The 25,748-nt window shown below is 48.3% G+C and overlaps 1 pseudogene; it reads left to right on the top strand.

Moving 5' to 3' along the window:
* The first annotated feature begins 18,506 nt into the window (after positions 1-18,506).
* Positions 18,507-25,748, top strand: part of LOC119095074 (glutamate receptor ionotropic, kainate 2-like) — a 44,379-nt pseudogene continuing 37,137 nt past the window's right edge.

Below are 25,748 nucleotides of genomic sequence, written 5' to 3' on the forward strand. Positions count from 1 at the left end.
TTCTGGCCATTCCAGCTTAAGATATTCTCCTTCTGCTGCCAACCTGAAAAGGTACGATGACTCACGCTGAGAACGGGGCTAAGTAATCATCTACCATGACGGCCATGCATCACGGACGTGGCACAAGCGTAACTAACATTTCAGCCATTCAAACTTCTACGACCTAACACCAAATACATGGTCCTGTGTCAAGGGCCGCCTGAAACACATGCGATTGGGTCGAGAAGCCTAGATGATCCGCACTAAGAATAAGGTCAGACAGACATTTGCCAGCGGGCCTCAGTTGTCATAACAGCGACTGGGGAGATGCACATAAGTATGCATAGTCCAAAATTAACCCAAAATTATAATTATATTTAGTCCAAAATCATTTAGTCCATTTATTTAGCATAATTAGTCCAAAAAACAAAGTTGATTAAACAAGTCCCTATATGACGTGCATTCAGTCACGGATGAAACGTCGCAAAACGTGGGACCAAACATCGTACAAGTAGCGATATTGTTCTAGAAAAAACGACCCACGGGACAGCTAAATAGTGATTTTAGACCACAGGTGGGCCGGTTGATGGTGGAATGAAAGTGTTTTGCTTGTAAAGATGAAAAGCAATCAATGTATTTCGGAGTAACGATGGAACCCACACCGGTCCGCGTACCACCCGTCCGACGTCTGTCAGCTGCTTTCTAAACGTGTTATATATTCAGCTGTCTGTCATAAAGAAGTTGTTCTTTCCGGGCCCCTGTCATCGAAAAACTAATGCACAACCCACACAACGAAATGGTTCCAAAGACCAGACATATCGACCATGAAGCGACAATATCATCTTCTTATAAACAATTGTAATGCGCGAAGACACATGCTGCAAAGCATTGTGAATCCCCTGTACCAGAGCTCATTTTTTGCGTAGTGTCCTGCATTACAAATGATTCCTTTCAATACAGGCTCAGTCACTGTACTACGTCTCAGCCGCTGCAATCTTGGACGGCACATTCGCAATGAGCGGTCACATAACCGTCCCTGCATGTCTCCTTCGAAGCATTTTAGATGCCGCCTCTGGGTGATAAAGGGGAAACAAATCTAGGTCTACTCAGTAAAATCGGCGTCTAGGAGCCACCACGTGTCATAACCCCATTGGCTGCAACACAGCTGGGAGGCAAACGTCACAGGAGCTCCCCGCCACAAGATCGGGTTAAGCAGAAAATATGCCTAAGCTCATTAAAACGTCCGCAATCATCACATATTTCTTCCAAAACATTCCACGTGTTATTGTGTCAGTCAAACTCGTAGCTCTCGCTTCCCTTCAACCTCGACTGACCCTGTTTGTCTTGTGGATAAAGAAAACACGTAACGACACGGGGCGTCACTGGCCTCCCGCCAGTCGACTTAACTCAGGAGTACGGTTTCAAGATTGTACTCGGCGCGGCGGCGATTTCCACTCATCTCCAGTTCATCGTGAGCCACTTGCGAACCCGCGAGTTAGAATGCAAACTGCCGGGTCACGTCCTCGTAGTTTCCTTCACGGGCAGAGTATGATTCTCGTCTTGAATTTTTCGTTAGAATTGTCATTCACAATGACTGGACCCAACCCTCCTTGCGCTTCCCTACACAGTCAATGGATAACGGGGCAAAGATGAGCCATTGCGTCGCCCACGGCATTCAGTGGTTTTGATATCTACCTACTCTCAACTTGGTTTCATCCCATCCCCCTCAGTCGGTCGCTACAGCTGATGTAAAGCATTCAAATTTTGATGACCGAAGTAGCCACGGGACTCGTAAACCAACCCAAACAGCGGCATCCACCAGCCAAACAATTCGCCGGCGCTGGTAGCGTCATCTGTAGCTGTTCGCGCACGGCAGGCACGGGCGGACCGAAGCTTCTCGCTGCATCCACCAGATGGCGGGGTCGCCGGAGCCGCCCACAGCACTGCCCCATCTTCAGGCATGCAATGGCGCAGTACGTGTCAGCTCCGGGCCTTTTTAGAAGCTTGATGTGAGAGAGTACAAACGAGACCGATGTCACGTATGGATTTGCTTCACATTGCTCAAAATTATGACTTCTTCCTCAGATGTAAGCCACTGTTCTCACGCTTACATAAAAAACAAGTATGATAACTGGCCTCGATGTAGGATGAGAATATGACGTGGCTGGAACGGGGGTGAAAAAGCTGTGGCTGAGAGGGGCAATAGGTCGTCAGGGTGGGATATTTCACCGAGTTTGGGATCGTCCCTACACCGCGTTTCACATGCCAAAAACGTCAGCGCCAGCTTTTGTTCGTCTGGGAACTGCACCAGCTTCTCAAGCAAGCTGATTTTCCGCTGTGACTGGCTCGACACGTGCTCTCTATGTAAGAGGGTTAGGGCTTAGTAGTGTGTGTGTGCGTGGGTGGAGCATCCGGCATCCGGCATGGGGAAGACACCAACACAGTCCACCAGGCGCTGCTGACGAATACACCAACGCGATCCACCCGTGCTTATAGTTGGCCATGCTCCCAAACTCTCCCGTCACAGACCGGCTCTCCCAGAGCTGATGAGGCAACTTCAGTGCGCAGTTCCGCCGGCTCGACGCATCGGACCACCGAGCGTGCCCCTCCCCCCTCTCCTCCCTTCCCCTCCCCCTCTCCTCCCCCCTTCCCCTCCCCGCCTACGTCCGTCACGACGTCGACGGTCAGGTCGGCGGCGAAGACATTCGCTGGTGTCGCCCAGGCCAAAGACGTTAGAAAATGTGGAAACGGAACAGACGCCATTTTCAAGTAATTATGTTCGTGCACCAACGTAAGGTTAAAGGCGTCTCCCAAAATAGTTTTGAAGATGGCAAGTAGCAGCGTGCTTCTCTGATTCATATGTTGCAATGGTCATTGTCAGGACTGTTCTCTTCTTACCGTCTAACAATTCTACGATTTTGGCCTTAGCATAGACCCAATGGGAGGCGAACATCACTCGATTTGTTCCCTAGCGTTATAATACAATATAGCGTTATGGTATGTTATTCTGGTATGATGACGGTTCGCTGATAGCGCTCGATAGCCCGGGTAAGGTCGTCGGCTTCAGTCTTAGACGGTCAGTGGCCACACATACGGTGGCCTAGGCAGACGAGGGAGCCGCTAAGACAGCCCGGGCCAGCTGGACAGCGATACCTAGGCCCACGGAGTCGAAGTGTCCGTTAAATTCTTCGGCTTTTTCTATGGCCAGGTCTCCAGTGGCGCCCCCACCTCCTTTCACTGGCTTCAAAGCAAAGTTTGTAATGCCTCTCCAGAAATCAGCCGGTCGGTTAGCATGACACCGTACAGGAGACCACGCCTCGACCTCGTAAAGTGACCTTTCAGGAGGTTTTGAAGGCATCGGCAAGCCAATGGGTCAGTTTCGGTCCCAGATTCACGCCATGTTCGGTACGCGTCATCACGCTGCCGCACCAGCCGCCGCGAACCATGGACATTGGGAACGATGACGGGGGGGGGGGGGGGGGTATAGTTTACGGATACGAATGCTGTTGTCACAATAGGGATTTCGACAGAAAGGGAGCAAGGAATGAATAATGCAAGTGAATATTGCTGTGATGCATGACTGGAGAGTAATGCTTTCAACACTGCTTTATTGCTATTGCTCTGTCCTCTGTGAAAAAAATATTCGATGCAGCTTGATTTTTAAGACCTATAACTCGGTGACATTTGCCGCTCCCTCCATGGCCTTAAATAGCATAAATGTAACGAACATAAATGTAATAATACAGCCGTTACTCATGTTGACCCCGTGAAAGGCGGATGAGGTGTCTACGGTTTGTGGCATGCGCTATCATGGTGGTGTTCATGACTATGACACTATGACACTACGTTGGTCTTTTTCAAGGTATATCTGGTTTGTTTGAGGTCTTTCTCATAACCAAAGAAGCTGTTTTGGGTTTTGTAAAATATTACTAATTTCTGTACGTCACTGGGAACGCAGTGTTCGATGACAATGTCATTTTATTCTTTCTCATCTGTTTTCCGAGATGAAGTCATCGTATTTCTTTGAAAAGTTTCAGTATCTCTGACGTTACCGAAAGGCATCATGCTGTTTGTCTTTTTAAGATAATTATCAAGAGACATTGTCAAAATAAATATTTGTGTATCCGTTATTAATGTGGATTTGACGTAGCCGTTCTAGCTCCGTATCAAGGCAATCCATGGAAAGCGCACGCGCACGCACTACACACACACATTGGCAGATAATATATATATATATATATATATATATATATATATCTGACCCAAATTTATGATCTATGAACCTCACATTTTGATACAAGGCAGTCAGCATACAGGCCAACCTACCCTGTGAATTTCGCGCATCTAGCCTGCTTTCTTTTTGTGATCTCATCGGAGCCCAAGTGACTTCCATGCCTGTGTGGAGGGTATTCAACCGGCAGCCCGAGCGCATGATATGTATGTATACATATATATATATATATATATATATATATATGTATATATATATATGTATACATATATACATATATGTATATACATATATATATATATATATATATATATATGTATCAAAATGTGAGGTTCATAGATCATAAATTTGGGTCAGATATATATATATATATATATATATATATATATATATATATATATATACATATCATGCGCTCGGGCTGCCGGTTGAATACCCTCCACACAGGCATAGAAGTCACTTGGGCTCCGATGAGATCACAAAAAGAAAGCAGGCTAGATGCGCGAAATTCACAGGGTAGGTTGGCCTGTATGCTGACTGCCTTGTATCGTAATGTGAGGTTCATAGATCATAAATTTGGGTCAGATAAGCTTAAACGACGTCAAAGTCCAGAGCAGTGTCGAAGTTTCCTCAGACCGCGCTATGCCATCATAGAAAACCTGAATATCTCCACTAAGCAAAAGTTTACTGGTGTTAGTGTCAGGTCAGTGACCTTGTTTGACCTTCAGCGGGTCATGGTGACCATGAAACTGCGAGATATTCCGATGTTTAAATTGCATTAAGTCTGAAATATTTACCCCAAGGCGGTGTGCTATTAAAATAAAGCTTAATGGGGTTCATGCTAGATTAGCAGCTTCTTCTAATCTTTATAAAGCTCAAATAAAAATTTGTGTTGACCTTTCTGTCATCATGGAGTCTGAAATGAGCTTCAGAAACTACCCCTTAAAGCAAACTCTTCAGTAAAAATGGTTTTGACCTCTGTCTGCCCTTCACACTTCACCACATACCATACCTCGATACCATATCATATGTTAAAGCTTAGTTCGTAGTATCATATTTTACAGTGTACCTCATAGCATCACCTTTTATTTTTTGTGACGTGTTGCAACGAGTGAACGAGTGATGTAACAGCCCAAAGTTAATGAACGCTATAACGAGCCGAAAGTTAAAAAGCCAATTCGCGGATGGTTGTCGCGTAAACAAATACAGCAAAAAACACAACAGCCCTAGCTCAATGAAATGTATTGTAATCCTCAACTCAATTGTCTTATTGCCAAAGTAGCTATCTTAGAAATGACTTCGTTCTCCACTGCATTGTCGCATCAAATTGAACGATGCCCAAGAAATAGCATTGGCTGTCAGCCACGGCCTGATTTTGACAGCTCGGCGACCTTACAAGATACATTTTTTGTTGTGTGTCAAAAAATCTGCCCGTCGTTTGGCGACAACTATGCAGAGTTTGCCGTTGCTACGCCGCGCCGTTCGGAGAGTATTCCGTAAAATACTTTGGGGGGGCAAATTGACCCCCACTCGGGCATGTGTTAACAATAATTTTGCTTTATAGACATTCCGGGGTTCTAGCACACAAGGCTAACAACAGTACTAACCATCGAAGTTAGATGCACTGATCATTAAATTGTCGATGCACTTTTATATACCATTTCTTTTTTGCATCCGATGCATTCCGTCGCGCACGACTTTGTACGCCATGTTTGTTTCCCCGTAGTTCTGAAAGCTCTGTTTCTGTAATTTGACTAAATCAGAATCTGTAATTCTGATTTGACTGTGCACGTAGGGCCAAGCTATCGATGAATGGTACACAGATACTTAGTAATGCTACTCAGGTACCCGATAAAAGCATTGGTTTTTGCAGCAACGTTTACCTCCCACCACCCAAATATATACCGCCGCTCAGGAGCCGGATGTTTTTCTTATCCAGTTCGGGCAGCCTCATCGCCTTTACTTCGAGAGGCAAGGCGATCAAATTCGGAGATAAGCACTATTTTCCTGTATTTTGAGCGCGGGTCCGTCCATTTTGCTTGCTCAGCCCCCCCCCCCCCCCCCCCCAACTTATTTTATGAAGCTACACCTGTGACACCACGCCTTACAGCTGCATTCGCACCAAAGGCCAACTCTCCGCCGGGACAGAGTTGTTTGAGGCGCGCGCGCGCATCGTCGTCGCCGTCGACGACGCTGCGTCGGGGCCGACGTAGCAGTCGACGCTGGACACTCGTGCGTGGAACGCGCGGCGCTGGAGCGGGAGCCCGGCAGGTCGCGAGCAGCGAGGACGCCATCTGGTGCCGCCTCACCCGGCTGGCGTAAGCAGTTCCAGAGCTGTTCGCACCTTGTTGTCATTGCGTAATGGCTCTTTGGATTCGGTCAATGTCACGCACGAAGTTAATTGTGTGTTGCTGGGAGTTTAACATTGGATGTGCGGAGAGATGTCATTACAGGCATGGGATGAACAACCACAGGTGTTGTGTGAGCTTGCTTATTTTTGTCTATTCAGTTTCAGAGCCCGCCGATGTTTTCTTTTATCATGTTTGTCATTAGTATACCGACCGATTGAAGATGAAACTCAATAGCTGTCACTGGCGACCTCTTTTCGCACCTACAACCAAATCGTGGGATCCAGTCCATGTCACTTCTGCGCGTCGAGCTTGATATACATGCTCAGTCGATGGCATTCAGCTTTTCAGGCCTCATATACAATTTGCATGCTTTTCACGACTACATAGAACGTATCGCCAGGTGCTCGTGGACATGCCATGTAATCAATACGCTACAATGTTCGGGCGGTCGTGAACCATTATGAAAAACAGGCGTGGTTATTCGGGGGGGGGGGGGGGGTGTACGTTGGGAGAAGCCAGGCGACCCATGGCGTCGCACGTCTCTAACTCACGTTTGACTTTAACTGATATGCGAATGCCTGGTTTTCATAATTTTGATTGGTAAAGACTGAGAAGTTATATTTAGTCATGGGGTGCTGTTTGATTTTAGTGCTGTGCAGTTCCAGCTGTTATACTGGATGCAATATTTTGACGGTTCTGGCTAAAGTACGATACGATACTCTGGAAAATAAAGCCTTTCACTCCCCACAGATAACTATGATGCAAAAAGGTACGTTTGCCTGCATCGCCTCATACCAGAGCGCAAACGCACCGTAAAATGTATTCTGAAACATGACATGCATTGTATCATACACTTGGTCACACACTTTGAATAATTTACCATGTCTATCTAAACTATTTTAGAGTATCATTACGCAGCAAGAGCAGGTAAACGCAGTTACAAAAGTGTTCATTAATTAGGTCCGGGAAATGGATTGGCTTTCCAGAGCCTTCGCACGAGACCCGATATACTAAGCGAGAATCAGGAGCGATCTCCACCTCCCAGGCCAGACTTTGTTTGCTGTTGGCTCCTGGGGTTTTAACGTGCGAGCCGTCGCTGTGCAATACTGCCTGAACGTCCCGGCAGGGTTAGATAACCTCAAACAACACGCCCTGCGCAATGCAATTAAGGTCTCAAGTGTGATTACGCGACGCTGAAATGACGTTACTTAAGGGCTGCAGTGAGGTTATTTTCCTCATTCCGGAGAAAGTTTAACTCATTTGCCAGCCTATCTGGAGAGCCGGCAAATTTCCGTATACCATGTCTAAGCATACGTGCATTTACATGCCCGGACGCGCGTTGTGTACATATGTGCGGGACAAATCGGTTGCATATACACGTTTGTACTTAACCTATGATAGCCTGGATGTACATAAGCGTTACATCCCCACCCCAGCATATTCTAAAAAAATTACCAGTGCACTGTGGCACGTTATTCAATGGCATGCTACTGTGCCATACTTCTATACAATCTCGATATATTGAGGTATTTGCTGCTGATGACAGTGTATTCATTTCTCTCGTTATTCTTTGTTCCATGCCTATCGGTTGATGAGTGACGCATACAGATGTATACTGTTCAGCACATGGTTGCCGTTCTACAACAAACGCGGCTATGGTCATGTCCATAGCCATGAGTGGGATTTAGCTGTTTTGGTTTGTCCTGGATATCTTTCTTCTCCCAGAGCGAAGTTTTGTTTTCCCGGAAAACCAAACCAAACCAAACAAACCGCACATGTCTGGCGGCGACTGGTCAGGGAGCCACCTGGTGTCGGGGATCGCAGTTACGCCGGTAGCCCTTGGTCCCCAACGTTATTATTATCTTGTTAAGTCACTGTGCAAGGTGTACACTTACGGCCTTGTCTGACGGAATGCTCGTCAGAAAATGCATAATGTTTGGATTGGGGCTAGCTTTTTCAGCAATAAACACAGGATGAGACAATGATATACGCAAAATTAACTCGCTACCGTCTCGAAACAACGTTTGCAAACCATTCCATTGTGTGTGTGTGTTTTTATTAAAGGTATGGAAATAAAGAACACATAAGCTCAGACATTTAATCTTACCACACAATAATGGCTCCATTCGCCTTAACGGTCACAATATATTTTTTTACGTGCATGTCCGTCAGTTCCAACTGCCAGGGCCACGCCTCATCAACTCTATCATAAACACTGTCCAGTAGTGCAAAGTGTAACAACACGTGTGTCCTACAGCATCGTACGCTGCCAGTTTCGATTATCTTGGTTGTTCGAAGTCGCCTGCAAATGTACTCTAGAAGAAAAGAGTTTTATAAAATCCAAGGAGTGCGAATATAGAGTATTACGTTCAGCACTGCGGCAGAGGAAAGGACTGTTGAACTAGTCACATTAGGAAATTGACAAGTGACGCAACTGATATTGCTAAATGATGTGAATGGGCTCAGCAGTGTAAGCATTCATCGGAAGTCTATGTACTGTGTCGTTGAACCTACCAGGATTATATTTCACTCGTTTATTGAAACATTATGTATATTTTTTATTTTCCTATCTGGCATCATCTTTATTTTCTCATGACTACACATCTCGGATATTAGTTGTCATCAGCATAGCATTTGTTTGTGCGATGTAATCATTTTGAGGCTCGTTGCCCAGCTTTCTCCGTCGTTGACTGCGTGGTTTATTTTCCAGTTTGCGGCATGTCTGGCGCGGTGTGTTGCCGCGTGGCGGCAGTTGTGACGCTGCTGCCGCTCCTCGCCGCTCTGCCGTCCCGAGTCCGGATAGGTGAGCAAAAGGGAAATGACGCCGCTGGGCGACGGCGGGCTGCTCGCGGTTATTAATGACGTAAGGCCTACGGTACTTATTGCTGCGATATATATATATATATATATATATATATATATATATATATGATAAACACATAATATACATCGTCATTTCTTACCACAATAAAGAATCCCTAACTTTCTTCTGAGGAACATCCTAGACAAACTCGACAAACAGATATTACAGATATAAACAGATATTCTTCAGACGTGCAGTGGCAAAATATGCCTTCAAATTTGGGAAAGCATATCTGTCAACGAGCTTCCTGTAGTCCAAAACAGAGATACAAATTCTTGCACGACCCTTAAGTTAGAATGTAATTGTGGCAATGCGTCGGTGTCCTCGTAGTGTGTTGATTATGGATGTATTTTACATGCATCAGAGTAATAGTAGGGTTTTGTCTGACTTCAATTGGTTATGATTCATTTGTCTTCTCCGCACTGCAGTATGCTTCTCATATATGTATATATATATATATATATATATATATATATATATATATATATATGTGTGTGTGTGTGTGTGTGTGTGTGTGTGTGTGTGTGTGTGTGTGTGCGCGCGCGCGTGCGCGCGTTTGTGAACTACCTGTACACAACACGTCACTCAGCAACAGCCTAGTGGTGATTTTTAATGGTGGCATCGGTATCGGCGACGAGGGAGAGCAAGCGCTCTACACACATTGGATCAATCTGTGGATTGCGGATAAATCTTCAGCTTGAAATTGCACTAGATCAGAATATGCTCGCGAAGCACACATTAGTATCAACTTGGATTTAAGAACAGCGTAACCCAGCCGGACTGCGGGAAATTTTAGCTACCAAGACCAGTTGCAGGTATACAGTTTCTAGCCATGCGTTTGGTGCCGATAGTTGGTTTTTGAAGAAAATAAAGACATCATCACCCTGGAATCATCATTTCGCTCTGCCGCGGACCTCTGCATGCCATGCATTTACTCATCCGCCGTAAGTTGTCGTCGCCGTTCACGGAAGGACACGAGAGACAGAGTCAGAGCCGGGATCAGTAATGTTCCATACGGCTGCGTCTTCAGTCGCGTGTTTTCGCATCTCTCCAACTTCAGTCTCGATAGGAATGAGCTTCGTTAAGGAAAAGCTTCACATTTGAAGGTATTGAAGAAAGCATCAGATACGATGAAATAAGCTCACTGATAAGCATTGGTTCACTTTTAGATGGAAAAACTTCTCTAGACAACGCAGTTCTTATGTTTATGCTCCTCAATACGTCATTGTTTGCCTACGTCATGACATCTTACACAATGCTGATCGAGAGCCAATTGACGGCCGTTTTAGGTGCAAATGGTGCTCACGAACGCCAGACATGAACGACTCGACAATTATAATCATCTTGGCCTTGATAACCGCATGGCTAATGGAATGGCAAAATTTCGATGATGCTATTATGACGTCATAAACGCCTGGGTGACCTTGAAATAGTCTTCCTAAAATAGGCTGCACATCTGTGTGTGCGTATAGCCCAAAACCAGAGGGATTTAGAAGGGCAGGACTGTGAACCGCACCGAACGATCTTTAAGATGACTATGTCAAGTCAAGACCGTGCACAAATGTGGAGCACTTCTTTTAAAAATGACCGCCGTTAATTTATTACCTTCAAATAACATGTCATATCCCATCGACCAGGGCTCAATTTGGCCACACCTGACTCCATTACCAATATTTACGTCGTGGTTACGCAGCATTGGATATGCTTATGGATACGCTATGCTAAACGTTGGTTGTTTGCCGGACATCCTTGCTTATTTACGCTTCCTTGACTTCCCTTTTGTGACTGACGAACAGCATACATTTTGTTTCATGACCTAGTTTGACCTAATTCACCTTCGATTATTTTCATTGGACATTCGAAAGATTACCACTCACCTATCATTCTCGTAAAAACTTGTGGATTTGCGGTAAATTGGGCCTTAACTAACGTTAAAGTCATCGTTGAAAAAATATCAGTACTAGACGCGGCCAGGGTTCATTATCGATCTTCCACAAGGCAATCGGTTTAAGCCGACTGTCTTTTCGTCTTAGAACATGTTCCCATTCGCTGGCCCCGCTTGTACAAGCCTGGCCATGCCCCTACGTCTGGTGTCCTGGATGTACATCAGCCTTGATCAGCCCCTCTCGATCGGCTGACCATCCCGGCGCAGCCTGACAGTGAGCGGCTTATTAACATTCATGGGATCGTTGATCAATCCAGCGGCCGTGGTAGGACATGGCCGGCAGACGGCCAGCCAATTTATAGGCGACCTACGGAGTAATTCGATGTCTGGTATGATTGCGTGCCAACCATTGAACCAGATGCCAGATAGAGATGCGCGATAGCCGTCTGATGCGCGATAGCCAGATGCGCGACAGCCGTCTGATGCGCGATAGCCAGATGCGCGACAGCCGTCTGAAAGTTGGCCGGTCGCGTTTTAAGATTTAGATAAATTCAAGGCGCTTATAGACAACCAGCTGTCTCATGTGTGATATGACTGACGTCACGAAAATTGCGTCACAGATCGCGCGAAATAATGTGACAATACTCTGTTTTTCGAAAGGCCTCAGGGCATCGGATACCTGTAATTTGAGTCCTGAGTCCTGAGATACCTGAGTCATTTCGTCGTTCAACAGGCACCAAACGGGAAAGCATTCCTTGCGCTTCAGAATCATGTCATGGCGTTGACAGAGGTCGGTGGTCAGGTCCGGTTTGGTCAGGTTGTAACTGTATCATTACATGTCAAGGTCAGGCTGCCCATTCGATGCGGTCTGCATATCATCCATGCTCCTTTGCTTCACATGACTTTACAAGCAGTCAGTTTTAAATGCACCATCTATCTTGGCGTGCTTAACATAAACAACCTTCACGAATCAATTTCGTTCAGCGCTCCTTTGTTAACCTGACGTGACCTCTTATGCTGACCTGGTGTGACCTGGTGCAGTGTGGCTGACACTGGCTAGCAGACAGAGGCAGTGTCAGAGGCAATGTCAGCGGCAGTGTCATCAGTGACAATGTCAGCGGCAGTGTCATCAGTGACAATGTCAGCGGCAGTGTCATCAGTAGCAATGTCAGCGTCAGGCACCCAAACCAGCTGGGGATTTACATCAAAGCATTGAGAATAACAAAAGATGCTGTGATAAGTTGCATGGACAGGGAAATTTCGCCGTGCAAGCTTTCACCAATGACATCCCATCTGACCTAACCTTACACCGAATCTGTTCCCGTCCTAAATAGGTGCATTTCATTACGTGTCAAGGCAATACCGAAAGCTATTTGAGTTGGCCTGTCAGGTTATGGGAATTTTTCTCAAAATCCAGAAGGGGATGTTTACAGCCTTCAGGTGGCTGCACGATAAAGTAGATTATAGTGCAACATTGCAAAACCATTGACTTGTGAGACGATGTTGGATTACATGCAGTCTGGACAACAGGCATGCACTGGATGGGCGAGATTTGGCCAGGCATGGCATGGAAATTTTTGGGCGTTTCACAGCAGTGAGAGACAATTTCATTGCGCTTTGCTTGGGCCGCCAAAAATCGGTATGATGAACAGAGCTGCCCGTCTTAATCCCCATGTTATCAACGAACTCCCTTATTTAAGCTCTTTTATTAGAAACGCCATCAAAGTTATGACGCACTACTTCAAGAGCGGGAAATTAAGAACTTCAAGATAAGAACTGGGTCGACGAATTTCATTCTGGCTGGGCAACAACTTATACAAGATGGCGGGGATAGTTTCCATTAATCAAGTCACATGTACATTTAAGTCTGCGCTGCAACGCCTTGAATTTACCCAGGTGTGTGTCTATCTGCGATGCACTCGTTACAGTGCGCTGGAGTCACGTCACACCACCGTCATGTTACGTTACGTCACAGCAATGGCACGCCACGCCACAGTGACGTCACATCGTGGTCACATCCGCCACCCCACCATCAGGCTACGCCGCCACAGTGGCGTCACATCCCACCAGTTAAACCACGTCGAGCTATGCCGTGTGAAGCCGAGCCGTAATGGCGGCACACCGCGCCCAGTGACGTCACTTCGTGCTACAGGCGCTGACGAGAGATATAACCGGACGGCGGCAGCGGTGTTCTCGCGCTCTTCACTCCCCTCCATGGCCGCACGCCCCCCCCCCCCCCCCCCCGCCCACGCTCCTGTCTAAGGCTTCCGGACGCCCCGGAGTGCACGTGCGGACAAGGGAACGCCCTGATGCTGGCATTGTACTTCCTTTCTGCATATCAGAGGGAGAGCGAAAGAAGGACAGTGGAGACAAGAGGGCTCTCTCTCTCTCTCTCTCTCTCTCTCTCTCTCTCTCTCTCTCTCTCCCTCTCTCTCCCTCTCTATCTGCCACTAGCCGCTTTCCTCTTGGGTGTCTTACCGTGTTGCTGTCGAAAACTGAAATGCCTCCGTCAGAAGAAGCAGTGCCTGAATTTCCTGGCAATGAGTTTTTGTAATTAATTTAATAGTTCAAAATATGGTGTAGGAAAACAATATTAGCCCATTTTGCATCATTTTGATCTAATCTCTTATCATTTACCGACCACTGTTGGCGGACAATTAGTTATAAGCCTGTTGTGATACCGTCAATCGCATTTTTGTTGAGTGACCAGATAATGTCCGCGGGGAAATGTCCCTTAACAACACCTTCCGGTACGAGTGCATAATACATCATCACGCGTCATGATAGTATACTTTGAGCGCTCTTATGACGTCAGGTTACCCAAGACCGCCCTGAGTTCTGCAGACCGCATGCTTCAGCTGTCTCCCGCCCGGTCCGCGTTATTACCGACTGGCCGCCCGTTTCCTCACTGCATTGATACGTGTGTGGACCTGTTCTATCTGCGCCCAGTCTCCCCCATCCCATATAATCCTCTCTTTTCCTTTGCATGCATGTGTAACTGTCATCGTTCTCCCAAATATTGCTGCCTGTATCCTACTTGGCTGTCGTCAACAGATCTCACACTGCCTATCTCCTCGCTTTTCACCTAGCATTCTGTTCACTCTCTTGCATTCTTCCGGCCATCCAACAGCTGGTGGCATCACCGTCCCTCTCTCTCCCTCCTCGCTCGGCAGACCGCTGTCCGGAGAGAATAGCAGCCAGGCCGTCGTCGCGGTGAATATACTGCGTCGCTGATCCTCCGCCCCACGACCCGCCCGTGACGATCATACGACGCCACCCCAGGCGATTACGGAAAAAAGATCCGCCGGGGAAGACCGCATGCGATGCTGGTGTGTGTGTGTGTGGTGTGTGTGTGTGTGTGTGTGTGTGTGTGTGTGTGTGTGTGTGTGTGTGTGTGTGTGTGTGTGTGTGTGTGTGTGTGTGTGTGTGTGTGTGTGTGTGTGTGTGTGTGTGTGTGTGTGTGGTGTGTGTGTGTGTGTGTGTGTGTGTGTGTGTGTGTGTGTGTGTGTGTGTGTGTGTGTGTGTGTGTGTGTGTGTGTGTGTGTGTGTGTCGCGTGCATAATCACGCGCAAGCCAACGCGCGAGTCCTGGCGAGCAAACATCCGCCATGACATTTTACCGGCTCACGACTAACGCGAAATCAATAACGTCACAGGCGACGGGGAATCCTCGTCGTCTATGTTTCTCCGTGACCGCAGTGGCCACGTCGTAACCATACGCCACGTCCGCGGCCCGGACTCAACGACAGCCGGCAACACGGCCAGTCGGGGGAAGAGGAGGAGGGAAGTCGGGGAGGGAAGGGAAGAGGGGGAGGAGGAAAGAGGAGGGAAGTCGGGGAGGGAAGAGGGCGGCCAGCGATCTGTCAGTCTTGGGCATGGGGAGGGGGAGGGCGGCGTCGCGGACACCTTCAGTGATTCCCCCCTCCCCCCCCGGCTCAGGGGCATGAATAAACCATGCCCGGGGGGATGGGTGGAAAAGGGTCGCGCTACGGAACGCCGGGGAATCCGGCCAAGGGTACAGCGGTGCAGTACCGCACAATATCTGACAGCATGGAATTCTGTTGTCATCTGAAATGCGTGCATCAAAGCAGCCGGCGGTTGTCTGCCTTTCCTGATGTCTGCATGAGTCTTCGAACGGCATGGTAGCCTCTAGCCCGAGCATCGCTCTCTCCCACGGCGTTGTGCTGTCATTCCACGTTGCTTGGTGTTTGGAGGTCGAATTTATGATGCGGTTAAAGGTGCCAGGAAACTGCAGGAGTGGGATGGGAGAAACGCTACCTCGTGATTTACCGTCTCTGGATGAGAAATGGTCCTATGCGCTGCAGCTATTCAGTCGAGGTGCCATCGCCATGCAAGTTATAGAGGACATTTATCTTCTGTATCTCCCTCAGCCAATCCCACTGTTTTTCATTCCCTCCTCTTCCCTTTTTCTCTCCGTCTTTCTTCTCGTCTCCTTCTTGCCCTCTTGTTTCATCCTTCTAGAATCTTTGTCTCAATGTCCCTTCCCTTCTTGTTTCTTTTGGCACCGTTTCGTCATGTTTGGCTACCACCACCAATGACTGTTTCCTTCCCAGCGCTAGGTTTTGGGGCTCTACAAAACAAAAGGTATTGCTATTTTTTGAGGAGGCTATCACAACCTAATTGAAAAAGACAAAAAAAATAAGGCAAAGCAAAACCTCTAACATGAATAATGGCTGATCACGTGGCACAACAATGCCAAGGATCGGTGCGGATCTCTGACTGCTTATTACGGACAAAGAAAGCTAACAGCTTCTGGCCTCTCACATGAGCTTTCCTTGTCGGAAGGCCCCGGCCAACGGAAGAGTCGCTTTTCATTCGGGGCGCCGTCCCTTTCCCTGTTAAGCATACGATTCTGGGTCGCTTGTCGACACATGCACTGGGCTTGTGCCACTGCTCGGCAATGTGAGCTCCTGACCGACACAGGCACACTCATTGTTTCAGGGATATCAAACAGTGCATATTGTGGGTCTCGCCCTTATCGCTGTTTGGGAAATGTTCCCCCAGGGCTCAAATCGACTGTTCAGTGTTGGTGGTCTCTGACCCAAATAGAGGCCCATATTGCCCCGGGGTGTCCACAGTTGGCACAGTTGGCCCCCTGACCGACATTTGGGGGGCCTGCCTTGCGGCACGAGCTCCTTAACGTGACCTGCACCCAGCCCCCGTGCTCTCCAACCGAGCACTTGATCGTGGGTCCTGAGGGGCGACCCTGCTACAGGCCACTTCGAACACTGCCCCAGGCCAACTTTAGGAGCATTGCCAAGATAGGATCATTGTTAGTCACTTCGGCCCACTGGCCGACGCAGGGGCCAGATTTGACGCTGGGGAAATCTGGTAGCAAACCCGCCGCGTGTCGCGGTCATTGAGCCTCCACCACGGAGGGGAAGTTTCACTTAATGTGATTGAGGTGATTGGGCGAGAAAACCTAGCCCTACATACACGAAAAAGCAAATTCTTACCCAGATTTGAGGTCCTCATGTCTCGACGTTTTGGAGTTGTAGTCCGCCCCTCCCCTCCACAACTGAATAGGGAGCTAGAGCACTGCTCTTATTTGTTGCCTTGCTATGTCTCGGCGTAAGGTATCGTTGGGCATCATGATCATTTTCTTTGGCGTCGTTCATCGAGACCAGGTTTTGGTAATCGACATAGGGTCGATGTTATGTGATTTCAGGCTCCGGAAATAAAGAGATAAGTTGATGTGCGTAACTATTACGGGCTGCTACGGAGGCCCACGGCCGGTAGCCGTAAAGTAGGGTGCAGATTGTAATAAAGCGCCGCGTTATGCACGTTCAACACGGTTGGTGTGGTTTTGGTGGTCCTTTCCGGGCGATTACCGCCCCCGGTTTAGTCGGCTGGTGTCGATCGACAGGCTTTCGAGGGTATGCCACCGAATACTCACGACGAAGTGGAGGGTGGCAAATTTCAAAGGCTCTTCCGAACGTAGACGGTCAAAAACTCGATGCTTTTGGGTGTTAATATTCGACCGGTTTGTTTCATTTTTCCGATAAGACAGCGCGGCAAAACAAACAACTTGCTACCGTCCGTAGAATTGGAAAAGTTGTTAAAAAAATGCCAGATGGTGTCAGACGGCAAGAATGGCATCGCTAATAATGTCAGGCAAGGCGCAAAACTAGACCAGAGTCAGCAAGACAAAGGATTGATTGGTTAGACATGTGCAGCACGCAGGAAAAATAGAAATACATAAGTAAGCAAGATAGGCACGTTGAACTTGTTAAGTGTGGTTAGCTTAGTCAGCTGGGCTCAACTGAGCATGACATCGCAGTTAAGTGTTTTTTATCGTGTTTTTTTAACCTGTGAAACAATGAGTGGAAATTTCCTGAGAATTGAAATAACTTTGGACTCTGATTTCAAAACCCATGCTTTTACTTAGGCTCCAGAAAGTTGGAGCAACACCGTTGGGTTGGCCAAATTGGATATGGAGGGGGTGAAGGCAGTGGCCCACCTAAAACGCTACGAATGGACATCTGTGTGCGTGGGTGTAGTGTCGTGGAATGTGACCACAGCCCGATGACGCACACGCAACCATCGGCATGTCTGTTTACTCATGTTGCGTGCTAAAGAAGGTGTCAACACTCAAACACGGGGCGGCAATACGGCTGGTGCTACTTCCGTCTACAGGGGTCATATTCGCTCATCACCGTCATCGGTCCGAACCGACGTACCATCAAGGCCCTTGTATCCGGCACGCGGGTGTAGTATGCGGGTGCCACGAGGATTGAGTTGTCATCAAGTCCAGTTGGCGAATGTCCGATCGATTGCTGCGTTGACTTACAACGCAAAACAGGTACACCGACGAAACAGTAGCCGTTCAATCGTTAAATTGTTTATCAGTGTATGCATCTAGCAGAGTCATTTGCAGGACCGTAGTCTCGCAACAAGCGCTGGGGATGAACAGTGGAAAATGACAGAAACTTCTCCCAAAATGAGCCATCAAACGGGCCTCTTCCCGGATGTGGCCCACTTTCTTCTCAAAATTTGGGGCACGCCTCCAACCGAACGGCAAACCAAACCCTACTCACTAGCATTTCCGTCCCTGGTGGAAATTACGAACAGTAGAGTTTCTTGCGACAGGACGAGATCCTAGTCCCAGTGTCTCGTACCAATGCCTCGTACCACACGCCCATTCATACCCTCAACGGCCTGATCCTTACTGTCGGTATCAACAGGGGCGATATTTACCGAAGACCGCCGAGGCGGCCATGTGGAGATGGCCTTCAAGTACGCGGTGCTAAAGGTCAACAGTGACACGCTACTGCTGCCCAACATCACGCTGGAGTACGACATCCAGTACGCCTACCGCGACGACAGCTTTCACGCCGCTAAGAAAGGTATGGCCGCGAACGGGAACGTTTGGACAGGCGAATGTCCTGCAGTATATGTGGGTTATGTCTGAACTCCCTTGAGATGTGCTCGTGTGTCCGTGCGGCAAGACGTTGGAAGGAATTGGTCGGTTCGAGTGTTCGATGAATCGAAGTTGTCCCGTAGATTTGAAGTAATGCTACAATTTCATTGAATGCCATGATAATGTCACGTCATGTTTATATTACACTTACCCAGTGCCCGTAGATTTGAATTCCGGTGTTTGCTGCTATGATTTGCACCCGCTTTTGCTACGTAATAGCCCTGCCCGTCCAGCATAGTCGCATTCCTCCCAGTCGCATCCATCCACCCTCCACAGCTTTGAACGACCGGTGCCGCAGCCATCAACCCCGTTACGTCGGAATAGCTCTGGCCGACAACGGCGCCCGCCCATCGTCGGTAACGACGCACGTGCCGCCCTCTGACCCGTGCCCGGCCCTGCTCCTACGCCTTCCCCCCTCGCGGCCCCCCAATGCGGGGACGATCCCTCTTCCCCCGACAGTGCGCGCTCGTTATGCGGCCCGGGGTGCGGACCACGTGATACAGTGCCCGCGGCGATGGACTGAGCGACACCGCGCCTGTCGCTCGGTCCATCTGGGGGAAGGGGAGGGGAGATAGACGCAGGGGTACTGCGGCGTCGGCTTCGGCGGCGGCGGGCCCTTTCGGACGTGCACGGAGGTGTGTTGTGGTGTGGTGTGATCACCGCGTGTATCAAGCACGGCACATGAGGTGATGGGCCCGCTCTCGCGAATACTGTAGACCCTGAGCGCTGACCACATCAAGCCATTGACTGCCACCAGGCGACCTGGAAGGCACTTGTCTATGGAGATAACTACGGCTGGCTACACGGGGCAATGAAGCTGCCTGCGTTTAATGTCCCATAGCTCGAAGCTACAGGGAATTCAACGGTGATTACGGCGTCCCCTTGCAGTATGCTCTGGTGTGTGATCCAGGTCTGCGGCGCAACATTCCTGATCGATGTTGGGACACTTGTCGGCTCGATGCGCGTGCGCCGCGGCGCGTCTCGCCTTCATCTGTGGCGGCAATGGACATGATGTTCTTGCCCGACATCCGCAGCGTGCTGCTAGCCTCAGCGCGGGGTGCCTGCCTGCTCAGCCTCGTAACCTCCCCCCCCCCCGCCCCCCTCCTCGATTTTGGCAGCGTGCGGCCAGCTGCAGGGGGGCGTGTTCGGCCTGTTCGGCCCCTCCGACACGCTGCTCGGCGCGCACGTGCAGAGCATCTGCGACTCGCTGGACGTGCCGCACGTGGAGACGCGGCTGGACGTGGACCCGCGGCGCCGCCAGTTCAGCGTTAACCTGCATCCCAGCTACCAGGACCTCACGCGCGCCTTCAGGGACCTGATGGGCTTCCTCAACTGGACCCGCGTGGCCGTCGTCTACGAGGAGGACGCGGGTGAGGCGAGTCGGAGTGAAACGCCGGCGCAAGCTGGCTCCCGTTGAAGCAAGTCGGACTTGAAAAATGGGAGATATATATACATATATATATATATATATAGATATAGATATATTTATACATATATATATATATACATATACATATATATATATATATATATATATATATATATATATATATATATATATTCCACAAATCGCGCCTTTGATGTAGGGTTGTGGTATTTCCACATATGGAGCGCTTACGTTCACACACCTTAGCACCGGGGCGCTGAAGCTCACAGGGCTATGGCGGAGTCATCTGAGGAAAATTCTGCGGACGTGACATCCGATATTTGCAAGCCAAAACATTTCGTGATCGTAACGTTTCTTTTGGTGTTTCATTTGAGATATTGACTTCTTACGTCGATTATAACTGCCTTTGAGCTTCCATTGGAACGAGGAACAGCCCAACGAGGATGTCAGTCGATCACGGGCATAGGGTAAATACTCAAGTATATTTATAGCGTATTTCTATGCTGCTGATATCCTTGGTGAACCTGTTTCTTCGGATTTTTTTTAAAGATTAGTAATTGCCATCCCACAATATAAAAACCACGATGCAAAAAAGGTGTTGAAAGCCTTCCTTACATTGACCTTGACATTGCTTGAAGGTCTTCGCTGGACTAATAGTCGGTTATTTTCGGCATGAAAGGTCACGATACTGAGAAATTTATCAGACCTTTTGCGTATGTATTTTAAACTTGTCCTTTGGGTGAAGTCCGGATGCGAGCCGATGAGTCGCCTTGCATATCCTACTCTGAGAGCTTATGACAGAAATGGAGTTCCATCGCATCGAGTCTTTAGGCTTGAAATAAAATCACGCGGCATCAAAATAAACACAGTTCAAAGCTTTCATCTTTTAAAAACTTAGATAACATGACGGCATCAGGGGCAAAAATTAGATGCTCGTCCTTGTATTTGCAATGGCATAATCTCGCATGAAATGTGGTTTTGTCATTGGTATGCCATCCCACTCTAAATCCAACGCAAACAGCATTTTGTCACAAATCTGCACCGCACGGATACCTGAATCCCCCTAGGCTCGGGCTCCGCTACAAAAAGCACCGACAAAGGTCAGACAGATACATGACGCTGCTCATGCTGCTCGAAAGGATTACTGGAAGTCGTAATGATTATTGCAAAAAAAGCATGCTCAGAAATACCGCTCTAAGTATTCTTTTGGCGACACTTCCAGCTGATGAGCAATTTAGAACCATACGCTCAGAGGAGCGTTCGTCTGTTTTCCTGTTTTCGTTTGTATGCCCACATGTTTTATTGTGAAGGGCGCACATACGTGGCCGGACATATGTGTTGGCTTTGTCGTTTACTTCTCAGACAGTATTTCTGCTCTGTGGATGATGTTTCAATCTCGCCGCAGCATATCCTTATACTCGAGCTGCGCCAAACGTCTCCCCCAATAAACAGAACCCTGAAAGTCGTCTGCTGCGTATCAAAAGCCTGTCCGTGCTCCAGTCTTTGACATTTTGTTTTCTATATCAGACGACACTTGGCAGAGATGGAAACGCGAAATTGACTTCACGCTGAATCCGATGCCATTTCTTTTTCATCTGCCGTTCCGCACGACCGACACGCTGCTCAGCAGAAGTCTTTGATATGCCGCCTTTTTGGTCGAGGTGGTTTACCTTTTCAGTCTTGTTTGTTCGTATCTCTTGTCGCACACATGCTTTTATTACGCGGTGTCTTTCTCATGTTTCTGTGCATGCTATGTTGCGTAGGTTTTATCATCAGATGATGTCAGCCAGCCTGTTGTTGTTTACTCTAGAGAGCCTCCAACTTAACTGTACTACGAGTTAACTTAACTGTCAGCAGGCATATACTGAGACCTGATGCGCATCTTCATGCATTGTTGTGCGCGTGCGTTGATGATAAAGTAACAACCTGTCGTCAGGCGTTGGAGGAGATTGTGGTAAGACCAGGATACATAAGACAATTTGTAGAAGACGCTACAAGGAAACGATTCACCCCGAGTACATAACATAAGGAAGACAGTCTTTGACCTTCTGGGAAATCTTATCCTGACAATAATCAACCTGTAATAAACCAGGAGACGCTGATGAAACGTCATTGTCAAGGAAGCATTGGCTATATTGGCCAACTTGATGTTTTTAACTGCACTGATGCTTGCGATTGGTCATGTTCACTCACGACGACGATGAAAACTACACAACGAGTTTTTTAATATGTCGATGCTTCCTTGACAGCGTCAACTAAAGAGTGTTCCACATTTATATGGGGTTTTGAACTGAAAAAGCCATCTTGAAGACCTTTCGGTGCTGTTCACAATCCTGCCTTTTTAAGACATAAGACCCTCTAGTTTCTGAAGTAAACGTCTCCCAAAGTGGAGAGAGGTATATCGGGGAGAGTACTTTAAGGCCAGCTTGGCACTTATGGCATTGTAATAGCGTCATTCAAAGCCTGCCATTCCATAAGCCATGCGGCGATCAAACCAAAAATAATATAATTGTCGAGGCGCTCAAATCTGGCGTTCGCATGCACGATTCCCAGATATGACGGCCGTTAATTGGCTCTCTATCAATGTTGTACAAGGTACGATGACGTAATCAAACCATGACACTTTGAGGAGCATATTAACTTAACAGCAAATTGTGCTGTCTTGAGTAGTCCTTTCCACTTACAAGGCATGCCAATATCAATAAGTAAGCTTGTCTAATCACATCTGATGCTTGTTTCAATATCTTCAAATGAGAAATATTCCTCGCAACCTGTGCTTCGTTGTTTATTGAAGGCCTTCAATCTACCGGAGGCCTATCGTCAGCATGACACACAACCAGATTCTCTCGAATATTTCCACTCCCGTGCGGTCTTTGTGGTCTTTTGTGTTAGTGAATACATACAGCGAAACACTATCGCTATTTTCAAAATTGATATGACCGCTCTCTTCTTCCACGCCATATCGGAAGTAAAACCCAAGCCCGGGTACCTCTCTAGTGCTATCATTTCCAGTGCGTACCGCCGCCACCGATTCTGCGACCGGTCCAGCCGATTTTGGTCCCGACGTCGGGCCAAGCGTCGCGGCGATTTTTGTTATCCGCGGGTGGTCGTGGTGGCGATTGTCCCGCAGAGTCTGCATCCCAACCAGCGGAGCCCGGAGCGCACGGCTGAACTCGTTGGATTGCGCCGGTGGCGAGTCGGCGCACGTGCCCCGCTCGCCGGGAGGCTTCCTCTGCGGACAGGACAGCCGTTGGTCCGCCGCAGCCGCCGCACGAGCGATGCAGGCCGGGCTCTTCCAGCTAGAAGAAACTATTGTCCGAGGTTCTATAAGCCGGGCTACCGTCGATTCTTTTCAGGCCATTGAGCCGATGACCAGAGATCACTGACGAATGGGCCATCTGCTATGTTCTACTCGCTGCCTGCGGCCAAGATGTCGCAGCATTACGATCGCTACCTCACCGGCAGTGTCAGCCGGGGGCAGCCTGCAGCCGAGTGCGCAGGCCGCTTCGAAGGCGGAGATCTTCTTCTCGATGCTGTTTTTCTGCCCGCGTCGAGCCGGCGCCTAGTCGCGTGTTTTACCGCCGTGCTGTCCACTAGACCCTCCGGTCGGAGAGTATCGGAATTTACCGGCTCACTGGGGACGAGACGTAATATGATCGCGCGCCGCAGATTCAATATCCGGAAAATACCGGACGAATTTCTGCTGGCTTTCGCGTGTCGGTCGCTATTTTTGCCGCGGACAGGAAGGGGAGAGGGTTTTTGCTTCCATGTCGGACCCAGATAAGAGGATGTCCTATTATGAAGATGACAGGGATTTCAAGCGGCAGAGCCGGGGGATTTATCTCGCTAGTTGCTTCTCGGCCTCGGCCAGATCCAGGCAGTTTTAGAGGCGTAGAGAAGGTGGCACGGGTGTGGATTTGCTTTCTTTTCTGAGAGATCTAGCCCCCGATGTGAAGTTTAGCCTCCCAAAGTTGGCTTGGGCTCCCAAATACTTTTGACTGGAATACCATAAAAAGCGAAGGTGAAAGATAATCATCACACAAAAAGACTTATTCATCTTTCTGCATAGTGGAGTCGCCATGGAGGATGCAGCGGGCAACTTGATCGCTGCAGCCTCAAAATTACTCCCACAAATTATGGGTAACTTAAGATAATACGCGTTAGACCTTTTAAGCATGAAGTTTTTTTTTGTCTGGCCAATCTAACCACAAACACTTTTTGCCTCAGCCTAAAGAACATACCGACGTCACTGATTCACTGTTCTCGTGGTGATTGTTATACCAAGCGCCATTTTGTCTGCTACGCATGGGAGGCCACAAGCCTATCGTTGTTTTACTTGAAATCCGGCTTCTTCTACTGCATGATCTCATGAGAAAAATAAACGGGTGACAGAATACAGTTTTTGGTGTGGTATCGGTACCTCAAAATTTTGGTTCAACTATAAAATGGGATGCACAACACACAGAACAAAAAACAACAAATTTGGCGGGGCAGATTTTGTATCTCGTCTCCAGCAGAAAACAAAAGAATGTTTGCACTCTGAACCGCCAATCCATTATTTCATGAAGGCTGAACAGACCCATTCTGCCTCGGGCCCCCGCGAAATAGCACGAAAGAACATTTACCGTGTCATGTCAATGACACGACTCTTGGCGTCCTGTAATCAGACTGAGGCCGTCTAGCCAGCGGCCAAATGACCCTTTTCGGCGAGCCATACACGAACGCTTGTTCTGGAAGGCTTGTTCTCCACCATGCGTTTCGCCTCATGACAAATGTGGTTAGCATGACTTCACTTGATCTCAGATCTACCAAATTTGGGCTTCGGCAACGACGACTGATGTGTCTTCGTAGCAATACATTTTTTTGCGAGCATTTTGCGCGTTGTAGCCAACGGGTTCAGAGAAAGGTGATGGCTGTTAACAATAAACAGAGTGATATAAACAGAGGTGGTGCCTCACCGGCCGTCCCCAGGTCAAGTGAAGCCACAGGGCCTGGTGGCCAACTCCTGACGACGTGGTGCCTTCACCTGCTGCCCCCAGGCCTGGTGAAGCTACAGGACCTGGTGAAAGCACCCCCAGACCTGGAGATGGAGGTGTACATCCGACAGGCGGGGCCGTCACACTACCGCCATGTTCTGCGGGAGATCAAGGACAAGGGCATTTTCAACCTGGTGGTGGACACGAATCCGGAAAATATACAACTCTTCCTCCGATCGGTGAGTTATACGCGGCTTGATCGATGAGTTACGCGTCTTTCGATCGGGGAGTTGCGCACCATTCGATCGGTGAGTTATACGCCGGTCGATCGGTGAGTTATGTGCCGTTCGATCGGGGAGTTACGCGCCGTTCGATCGGTGAGTTACACGCCGTTTGATCGGTGAGTTATGTGCCGTTCTATCGGTGAGTTATGCGCCGTTCGATCGGGGAGTTATACGCCGTTCGATCGGTGAGTTATGTGCCGTTTGATCGGTGAGTTTTGTGCCGTTCGATCGGTGATATGCTCTTCATTTACCAGCCATTGATTACTATGCCTTGTTTACTAGCCATTTTATTCGCCTGGTCCGGGCATTGCACTTTTATATATAATCTATATAATCTATATAATCTATAATC

The sequence above is a fragment of the Pollicipes pollicipes genome, unplaced genomic scaffold (genome assembly GCF_011947565.3).
Source record: "Pollicipes pollicipes isolate AB1234 unplaced genomic scaffold, Ppol_2.1 Scaffold_4219;HRSCAF=4965_pilon_pilon_pilon, whole genome shotgun sequence".
NCBI classification, from domain to species: domain Eukaryota; kingdom Metazoa; phylum Arthropoda; class Thecostraca; order Pollicipedomorpha; family Pollicipedidae; genus Pollicipes; species Pollicipes pollicipes.